The sequence below is a fragment of the Capricornis sumatraensis genome, chromosome 7, assembly GCF_032405125.1.
Source record: "Capricornis sumatraensis isolate serow.1 chromosome 7, serow.2, whole genome shotgun sequence".
Classification (NCBI taxonomy): domain Eukaryota; kingdom Metazoa; phylum Chordata; class Mammalia; order Artiodactyla; family Bovidae; genus Capricornis; species Capricornis sumatraensis.
In genome coordinates this window covers 100,124,633-100,135,349 of record NC_091075.1, presented here as the reverse complement: position 1 = coordinate 100,135,349, position 10,717 = coordinate 100,124,633, and the positions used below count along the sequence as shown (strand labels likewise).

The 10,717-nt window shown below is 42.0% G+C and overlaps 1 long non-coding RNA gene across 1 annotated transcript; it reads left to right on the top strand.

The window, feature by feature from the left end:
• Positions 1–121: 121 nt before the first annotated feature.
• On the top strand, positions 122–8,406 carry LOC138082079 (uncharacterized). Its single transcript, XR_011145081.1, has 6 exons — positions 122–239; positions 373–525; positions 879–968; positions 2,465–2,536; positions 6,164–6,238; positions 7,250–8,406. It is a non-coding gene; the product is annotated as an uncharacterized lncRNA (long non-coding RNA).
• The last annotated feature ends 2,311 nt before the right edge of the window (positions 8,407–10,717 follow it).

Sequence of the window (10,717 nt, the reverse complement as noted above, 5' to 3'; positions counted from 1 at the left end):
CACGTCACGTCGCAGCAGCCAATCGGAAAGGCCGGGGGGGTATTAAGTCAACCACTGGGCCTCCCCTCGCTCCTCGTTGGAGGGTGATAAGTGTATTTCGCTGCAATGGTCTGTTTTTCGTCCGGCCTGGTGAAATCTAGCGCCATCGCGCTTATTCCGAGGCTCGGCCAGAGAATGCCAAGGGGGAGAGGCAGGACAAAAGTTGAGGCGAATCCAGAGGCATGCCGATGGGTCTCAAGGTGCGAGCTCTGAAAGTGACGGGAGGGCTAGGAAAGGATGAACGTGGCGCCCTAGAAATATTGAAGGCAAAATTAGAACCCAAATAAATTCTTTAATGGGAGGCATGTCATTTTCTTGCATTTTATTTTGCAGTTATCTGATGCGGAGATAATGTCGGAGCTATTGGTAGAGTAGGTATGTGGCCTCAGGATTTAATGAGAATTTAATACCAAGATAAGTCGGTTTTTAATTCAACGAGCTCGTTCCTGCAAGATCCTTTGCCGCAACGGAAATTACGGAGATAAGGTAAAAAGGTTCTGGAGGTTTGGGGGGAAGCGCACGGTCTAGTAGGGACTCGTCAATAGAAGTACTAGGAGGGGCAGGAGAGAGGGCAGTGAAATGGTTTTGCTTGGGATGTGGGGCATCGTGGATAGTTTTCAGGAGTGAGAAGATCTTAGAACGATGTCTTTTTTAAAGCTCTTTATGTTTACGGTATGAGACTTTTTTACAGAAGAAACAAAATGGAGCCAAGGTGAGGCGTACTTTCTATTTTGTATGTTTGAAGAGGTCCTTAGTATATTATGTAGCATCTTTCCTGCTTCAACTTTGGAGGCTCATTAAAGAAAACAGATGTTCCTAACTTTTATTTCTGTCTCTAGCTGCAAGAATGAGTCCAACACTTCCAGGCAAGGTTGTTCTTTCTCCCTTGTTACTTAATCCAGACTTGGGCTGAAAAGATTCATCTCAAGGTATTGTTCACAGTTGCTTTCCATTATAATATGCTTATGTAGTATTCAGTTTAGTCCTTGGAAGGAAAGTTATGACCAACCTAGATAGCATATTAAAAAGCAGAGACATTACTTTGCCAACAAAGATCCGTCTAGTCAAGGCTATGGTTTTTCCAGTGGTCATGTATGGATGTGAGAGTTGGACTATAAAGAAATCAGAGCGCTGAAGAATTGATGCTTTTGAACTGTGGTGTTGGAGAAGACTCGAGAGTCCCTTGAACTGCAAGGAGGTCCAACCAGTCCATCCTAAAGGAGATCAGTCCTGGGTGTTCATTGGAACGACTGGTGCTAAAGCTGAAACTCCAATATTTTGGCCACCTCATGTGAAGAGTTGACTCATTGGAAAAGACTCTGATGCTGGGAGGGATTGGGAGCAGGAGGAGAAGGGGAAGACAGAGGATGAGATGGCTGCATGGCATCACTGACTTGATGGACATGAGTTTGAGTAGACTCCGGGAGGCCTGGCAGTGCTGCGATTCATGGGGTCGCAAAGAGTCGGACACGACTGAGTGACTGAACTGAACTGAAAAAGTGTTGGTACCAGTGAAGCACGCTTATGCTCTTTCAACCCATTAAAGGTAACATTAAATGGAGACTTAAAGTTACCATTATGGAGTATTAAAAGAGCAATGCTTGCGGGTGTTGGGCATTTCTGATGGAAGTAGAGCCCTGGGCGAAACGGCTGCTGTTAAAATGGGCTCAGGGATAATCTAACCTGCTGAGAGCTGGCCACGGAGGTGGGTGCTACTCCTAAGTGAGTCCAGGTGCAGGCACTCATTTTTCATTTTCTTAAGCTAGAGCTGCCAGTTCAGCATCAGAGTACAAAGAAGGGATTTTTTTCTTTCCTGCTGAATTAGTTCATGAGAATGTGGCTCTCAAAGTCTTGACAATATCCATCTAATTATTTATTACAGATGGGTTTCAGAAAACTGCAATGTTGGGTAACAATTGACTTAAATGCACACCTGCTCGATGAAAGTAACCAAGTTACTTTACAGCTACCAGGGGTCGCTGCTGTGGGTATACTTAGTGTGCTTCTGGATAGGGAAGCATGCAATCCTTTATAAATGGATTCATTGATGTTGAGTTGTATTTATGTATTTTTAAATTTGCTAATAAGCTTTACATTTTGTTGCTATTTTTCATTTTTTTTCCTGGTCACATTGAAGTTCTCAATTTAATCATTTGATTATATCTTTGCTTCCTTCGGAGCCTGGTGGGCTGCCATCTGTGGGGTCGCACAGAGTCAGACACGAGTGAAGCGACTTAGCATTTAGCAGTTGCTTCCTTCGATAGCTTCATATCCAATGATTAAACATTTTCACTGCTGTTCACATAATGAACTTATGTGATTACTGAATACATGAATGAGGATATGTAAGCTGTATTAAAGATATTATTTGTAGAAAGCATTGACCAGTGCAAAAAATAATTTGAAATAAAATATCTCTTTTCAGGAATTGTATTCTTGAAGATGTCGGAAAAAGATTCCTGGGTCTTGGAAGAGAATTACTAAAACTGCAGGGGAGGTAATCTAATGTCTTTCTTTTTTTAGCATATTAAGTATTCCTGGTACAAAAGCAGTGAGTGGAAGGGGAGGATTGTCCAAGTAGAACATATATTTCTAAAGGGTTGAGTGAAATCTAACTTTCTGTTTTAAAAAAACAGAAAATCTCATTGTTATAAAATCTCATTAATTGCTTACTTGGGGGAAAATTAGTAACAGCTAATGCTTATTGAGTTGTACTAAATATTTTGTATGTGCACGATTTTTTGTTTTTAACACATTCTTCTCAACTATGAAAGCAAAAGTAGAGGCTTTGCCTTCTAGGACTGGTATCTTCCTTATTGAATACCTATCTTTTTGTCAGATTTTTAGCTAGTTTTACATTTATTTGTCATCCTGCTATAATAAAATGTAGTAACTGACATTCTCGCAGAATTTTTCATCCTGTTGGTTCTCTGGGGATTTTTATTCTTCAGAACGCCTTGGGGTTTTGAAATTATTAGTGACTGAGTATAAAGTCAGTTCTGAATCCGATCCTTGCCCATGAATTTCAGACCTTTTCCTCTAATTCATAAGTTGTACATTTTACTTTTTTGGATATGGATTATGACCTTCTGGGACTTCCCTTGTGGCTTGGTTGGTTAAGAATCCGCCTGCAGTGCAGGAGACCTGGGTTCGATTCCTGGGTTGGGACGATCCCCTGGGGAAGGGAAAGGCTACCCACTCCAGTGTTCTGCCCTAGAGAATTCCAAGGACTGTATAGTCCATGGGGTTGCAAAGAGTCGGACATGACTGAGCGACTTTCACTTCACTTCAGTTCTGACTTTCTGTGTTAGTGTTTATTGCTGTGTAACAGATTGCTCAATATTTAGCAATTTAAAACAAACACTGATCAAACAGTAAGGAAAGGAGGTAGAAGACAGACATCAGCTTCCAAACTGTCTTCAGTTTGCAAGCCTCCATTCCCTGATGGCTGTTGGCTGAAGGTTTCAGTTCTTCTTCACCATGTGAGCCTCTCCATGGGCTGCCTGAGTGTTCTTACCACGTGATAGCTGGCTTTCCCCAGAGGGACTGGTCTAAGAGAAAGGCCAAGATGGAAGCTTGTCTTTTAATACTTTTTTTTTTTAAATTCACTTGAAAGTGACAGCCATCACTTCTGCCCTGTTCTGTTGGCCTTAGTGTGGTGTAGGGGGGCACTATACAAAGGTGTGACTACCAAGAGGGGAGGGGTCATCAGAGACCACCTTGGAGCCTGACTGCTGCTGCTGCTGCTAAGTCACTCCAGTCGTGTCCGACTCTGTGAAACCCCATGGACAGGAGCCCACGTAATTAAATACTTTAAGTATTATTGTTGTTGGACCCATTTCCTCTCTCCTGATTCCTCCTAGGTGGAAGTGGTTAGAGAAGCTCAGTGACACTAAACTGTAGATAGAAATTGTGTATCCTTTGCCTTATTTTCCTTGGGGTGCAGAATGACTTGGAAAATTTGAAATTTCTATTTAGAGTATTTCAAGGAATATAGTCTGATTGCTTGTAGGCAGTTACACAAATATTTGAGATAGGATGGATTAAAAATACAAATACGCAGCAGCAGAATTAGAGCAGTTTGCCCTTTTTCCCCAAAGGGTGAGTATATGTCCTTTTCTTTCTGCTGCTCACCGCTGCCCTGGGCTCTGTCCCTCTTAATGAGTAAAACAGATGTTGTCAAGCAGTCATAATGTTCTGCTGCTAAGTCACTTCAGTCCTGTCCAACTCTGCAACTCCATAGACGGCATTCCATCGGGCTCCACCGTCCCTGGGATTCTCCAGGCAAGAACACTGGAGTGGGTTGCCATTTCCTTCCTCAGTGCATGAAAGTGAAAAGTGAAAATGAAGTCGCTCAGTTGTGTCTAACTCTTGGGAACCCCATGGACTAGGAGCCTACCAGGCTCCTCTGTCCATGGGATTTTCCAGGCAAGAGTACTGGAGTGGGGTGCCATTGCCTTCTCCACATAATGTTCTAAATAGGCAAAATTCTAATTAGTTCTGGAGTCTTCTAATCTTTTGAGTCTTTTCCCATCATCACTGCTTGAAAGTTCTTTGTTAGCAGAGACGACTCTCCCACTTTTCCTCTTTTAGTGTTTTTGATCATTGGAAACCTTGTCTGATAACAAAGACATTACACACAGAGCAAGGCATAACCAGTTTGGGGATGTGTTAAGGTATGGGTTCAGTTCAGTCACTCAGTCGTGTCCGACTCTTAGTGACCCCATGAATCACAGCACGCCAGGCCTCCCTGTCCATCACTAACTCCAAGAGTTCACCCAAACCCATGTGCATCGAGTTGGTGATGCCATCCAGCCATCTCATCCCCTGTCGTCCCGTTCTCCTCCTGCCCTCAATCTTTCCCAGCGTCAGTCTTTTTCCATTGAGGCAACCCTTCACATGAGGTGGCCAAAGTATTGGAGTTTCAGCCTCAGCATCAGTCCTTCCAATGAGCACCCAGGACTGGTCTCCTTTAGGATAGACTGGTTGGATCTCCTTGCAGATCATCGAAAAAGCAAGAGAGTTCCAGAAAAGCATCTATTCCTGCTTTGTTAACATGCCAAAGCTTTTGATTATGTGGATCACAATAAACTGTGGAAAATTCTGAAAGAGATGGGAATACCAGACCACCTGATCTGCCTCTTGAGAAACCTATATGCAGGTCAGGAAGGTATGGGTACTCTTCCAATACCAGGGTTAATGTTGAGAAGACACCTCCAAGTTAGCATAAGCTAACCTGTACACTAGGACCACAGCCTTGTCTAACTTAGTGAAACTAAGCCATGCCCACAGGGCAACCCAAGACAGGCGGGGTTGGAGAGATTTGACAGAATGTCGTCCACTGGAGAAGGGAATGGCAAACCACTTCATTATTCTTGCCTTGAAAAGGCAAAATGATAGGATACTGAAAGAGGAACTCCCCAGATCAGTAGGTGCCCAATATGTTACTGGAGATCAGTGGAGAAATAATTCCAGAAAGAATGAAGGGATGGAGCCAAAGCAAAAACAATACCCAGCTGTGGATGTGACTGGTGATAGAAGCAAGGTCCGATGCTGTAAAGAACAACATTGCATAGGAACCTGGAATGTCAGGGATTGGGGGCAGGAGGAGAAGGGGACGACAGAGGATGAGATGGCTGGGTGGCATCACTGACTCGATGGACGTGAGTCTGAGTGAACTCCGGGAGTTGGTGATGGACAGGGAGGCCTGGCGTGCTGCGATTTATGGGGTTGCAAAGAGTCGGACACGACTGAGCGACTGAACTGAACTGACCCTGTATAAAGTAGTAAGTGACATGCTTGAAATTATCCTTGTTATGAGTTTTTTCCAGTCATAGTAAAATTGGAAGTCTAATCTGTTCTACGTGTGAAAACGGAAAACTATAGAAATGTGCCTATATGTATTTTTAAAAGGGAGCTAAGCAATAAAAACTTAAAACTAGAGCTCAAGTTGAAAATAAGTACAAATGTCCAATGATTAAACTTTCCCACTGCTGTTCACATCATGATTTGTTGTGATTAATGTATGTGAATGAGGACATAATGAAGAAAAGAAAGTCATGATGCATATAGTTAAGATGTGGTTTTTGTACATTGACTTGCCTGTAAATATTTTTCGTTTTAGGAATAAAATTGAAGGGTGTTTTTCTTAGAGAACACCATGTGTGAGATTTATCAAGAATTTGAAGATTTATGTAAGGTAAGAAGTTTATAAACTTATTTTTTTAAGATAGTAATTTTAGAAAAACATTGGATTTTGTATTTGTTACGTATTGAGCATAATGTGGATATTTAATTAAAATTTTTCCTCATTCAGCTTTGAAAGATAAAAAATATTTCAAAGATAGTATAATTTTCATTTGATTCAGGAGAGGCTGTTGGGTGGGTGGGGGGGGGGTGGCAGGACTTTTAACCTTGATAGTCATCTTTTAAAAAAAATAATGATAATTCTTTCAGGCCCTGAAATTCTTAGAGGTCATATATTCTTCGGTTTAAATTGGTTGAACTATTGGATCTTCTATAAATCTTTGGTATGCTGGTGGATGCCCATCCTTTTACTTGCGCTTTATTCAAGAACAGTAGATAGGCAGGTAGTCAGAGCTGAGAATCTCAAACCTAATACCAGATTAACCTGCTGTGAATTAGGCATGGTATCTTGGGGTGTTTCTCAAATTTAACTAAGTTATTTTCTATTTCTTAAAGTTTGATGTAAACTTTATGGCCCTTAGTGATAAGATATATGAAATCAACGGATTCAAAAACAGAATTTAAACATTGATGGGCTGGATGCTACTGTTTTCCGGAAGTAAACACGGTACTGGCTGCTGTTCAGTGAATTTTATACATATATGGTCTTGCGCCTTGTGATTGTGAAGTTTTACAATCTTTGACAACAGTGCAGTTATCCAGAACTTTAATCTTTTGCAGTCCTTAAGACTATTGAAAGGAGGGGAGGGGCTGTAAATTCTCAATAAATTTAAACACTCTAAAGGGTGTGTTTGGACTGTCTGCAAATCCTTATTTGAAGAATTCTATATAACATTATCTCCAAACATTCTTTCAGTGAGTATTTCAGAGTCTTAGAATTACCATTCATTTCAGAAAAACTTCAGTTTTATTTGATCTAGAACTTGGCTTGGCTAGTAGTTAACTAAATTGGGTTAAAAGTTGACTATTTTGTGAATTACCAACACAAGTTTTTCTTTTTTAGATACAGGTCCTTTGCACCATTTCAACATGTGTGAATCTTTTCACACAGTAGTTAAACAGCACCTGACCCACAACAACACAGCTGAAGTTTTAGTTGTCACAATATTAACTGTGTATTATCGCATAAACTTGGCTATGGCTCTTTATTCCAGAATCATTATGCAAAGAAAAGGTGTGCATCAAGAATGGATTCAGTTACATCACTTCTTTCAAAGTCTTGGTCATTGAACATCTATTAGTTACACAGATAGCAAAGCATGTAACTGTGTTGCCTCCTTGTCTCCCAGTGATAAGCCCATGGAACATTTTACAAAAATGGATAATCAGAAGAGGGAATTGGTCAATAAATATGACTGAACTACAAAGAACTGAAAAATGATTAACACTGCAGGTAAAATTAGTGTTAGAAGCTTTGAAAATGGCCACTGCAAAGCAAGTATAGGATGATACCACGACCTACATGGAGCTACAGTACAAGCCACATTTTAAGAGCAAGGTAAAGCTGGTTCAACATCTTTCAGTGTAAAGTTTCACCAAGAACAGAAAGCCACTTATGGTTGAAGTGAAGCATTTACTTCTCCTTTGTAGTGTAGTCAAGAACAAAAACCAATCAGTTTGGCATTGAAGTTAGTTGCTACATTGAAGGAAATGGTAATTACAAGGACATCTGTTTACTGCCAGTAAAGGCTGGTTTCATCGCAAAGTCAACACTAATGTTAAACTACCTAGTGAAACTACAAACTCAGATAAGGATGTTACTGTGGAATGTGCACTCAGATTCCAAGAATTAGAGGCAGTCCTTGCAGTAGTGAGAGGCTGTACTGTGGAAAAACTGCAGGATTTGGATGGGATGTAAATGGAGTTAGAAGATAGAGATGACTGTGAGAGTGTTGACACTGCTGCCGTTCAAGAAACAGTTCTAGGTGTGTAGGAGGCAGAACTTAGTGAAGTTTTACATAGGAAAGCAGTTGTAAACAATGAATGCGTCTCAAAAGAAGTGATGTTGAACAACTTCACATTGAAGGAACTTGCAGAACTGTATCATGACATTGACTGTTAAAAGATAAAATTTTGGAAGCTGATTCAAACTTGGAAATGAGAATGACAGTTTACCAAGGCACAGATAAGATGCCTTGGCATCTCACTCCATATTGTAAGTTTTATCATGAGAAAGCAAGCACATTTCAAAACTACTTGATACATTTTTTTAAAATAAATAAAACATAACTTTCAGTGTCTCTAGTGGTTTGTTTTGGGGTTTTTTGTTTAGGGGGGGAGATTATTGTTGGGTTGGTTTTTTTTTTTTATTTTGGCTGCACCAAGTGGCTTGTGGGACCTTAGTTCCCCAGCCAGGAATTGATCTCAACCCCAGCAGTGAAAGCTAAAAAATCCTAACAACTCGACTGCCAGGGAATTCCCAATGTTTGTAGTGTTACTACAAATATTAAAGCTATAAATTACAAAATTACACAAAAATTAAGTGCATCAAGTCTAGCTTTATCATAACCAATTATTATTCACACTTTTCACATTGTATGCTACCACATCAAGGCTTTGAAATAAAAAGTTACTACACAAAGTCATTTGGACTTTGCAGGCAAAATCCTGTCTTAACAGAATGAAAGAGAAAGTCACTAGCATCCAACTCTGACTCCACCAGGCTCCTCTGTCAGTGGAATTCTCCAGGCAAGAATACTGGGGTGGGCTGCCATTTCCTTCTCCAGGGGATCTTTCGGACCCAGGGATTGAAGCTGGGTCTCCTGCATTGCAGGCAGATGCTTTACTGGCTGAGCTACTAGGGGAGCCCCCAAATATGGTCCGACTTTTAAGTCGGATTTTTATTGACACCTTTTTAGGTAAACTAGTCCTTGGAATGGTAAGTGAAAAATGGAAGGCTTTTTAGAACTTGAAATTAACAACTATCGTAAGCCTCTTGAGTGGGTCTACTTCAGCCTTACAGAAATAACTATTTGCTTTTTAAACTGAACCATAAGTGTATACCACCACTAAATGGTTTTACAACTGATGCCAAAATCTTGTCTCTGATGCTGAACAGAAATAGTATGGAAGAGAAATAGTGGCTTTATTTCTTTGGCAAGCAAAGAGGGAACACAGCAGGCTAGCACCTCAAAAACCGCCTCCTTTAGGGAATAGGGAGAGGCTTTGTATCCCAATGAAGGTCCCGCTTTTTTTTTTCTTCTGCAAAATTTCAGAACAGCCACAGCTGGCATCGCACAACTCAGTAATCAGATCATGTCTCCCTGAAGTTAAAATAACCTGTGACCTTTTTTGAAATGTTACAAGAGAATGCAGGGGGAGAAGAATGCCAGATGCAAAGTATAATTCATACAGAATTAGAGTGATTAGTTTTGTTTATCTTTGTGGAGGACAAGTCTAGCAGATAAATAATAAACAAGATTGCTTAACTCTAGCAGTCCTGTTTGGTTGGTATGTGCCTAAGACCATTCATACATTTATGTTTTTGCTAAAACAGTATAGTGAGCACAAAAACTTGCCTAGTCTTAAATACAAGAGTTTGCTATGTTTTACTTTACTTCCAGTGAAGGCGTCTAGAAAAGACCGTTGACTGCTGTATTGGGAAGAGAACTGCACATGTACAGGTAGGCTCTGGCGAAACCAGTCAAGTTACAGTGTGACAAATGTTAACAGATCTCAAATAGTATCGCAGGATACTAACTATAGTACCTATTCACTCCACTGTGCCTCTAGGGGCTTCCCTGGTAACTCAGCTGATAAAGAATCCGCCTGCGATGTAGGAGACCCCGGTTCGATTCCAGGGTCGGGAAGATATGGAGAAAAAAATGGCAACCCACTCCAGTATTCTTGCCTGGGAAAGCCCATGGACAGAGAAGCCTGGCGAGCTACAGTCTGTGGGGTCGCAAAGAGTCGGCCATGACTGGGCGATTTTCACATTCATGCCTCTTTAGTGTAACAAAGCAAGCATGTCCACAACAGCCTTTGGGTATGACCAGATCGTTTGGTTCTAAAGATATTCTCAATAAGCAATACCGTAGAACCGAGTAAATAAGTGAAATAACCCAGTAAGAGCCTTGTAATAAGGCCCTTGCAGCCCGATTTTTCGGTGGCCGGTCGCGTCGGCAGCGTGGCGGGGGCCGCTGACGTCTCATAGGACCAGCGCTACGTGGCGTTTCTGCTGGCCGGGGCCGGCCTCCCGCCAGACGGCTACGCCCACCCGGACTTCTCTTTTTCGCATCATCCTGGCCACCGCACGCCGCCCCTCTGAACTCACAAGTGCACGCGCGGCGCGGAAGCGAGTCCTCCCAGACTCCCACGCGCTACAGAACCCCGGCCCGGGCCTCGGGCCCGGCCCCGGTCCCGGAAGTGCCGTGGCGGGCCGCGTATCGGGGTGGGCGGGGCAGGGCGTCGCTCCCGGAAGCGTCGGCCAGCCGGCTGGGCGGGGCTGCGGCTGCCACGTTGGAGCGGAACG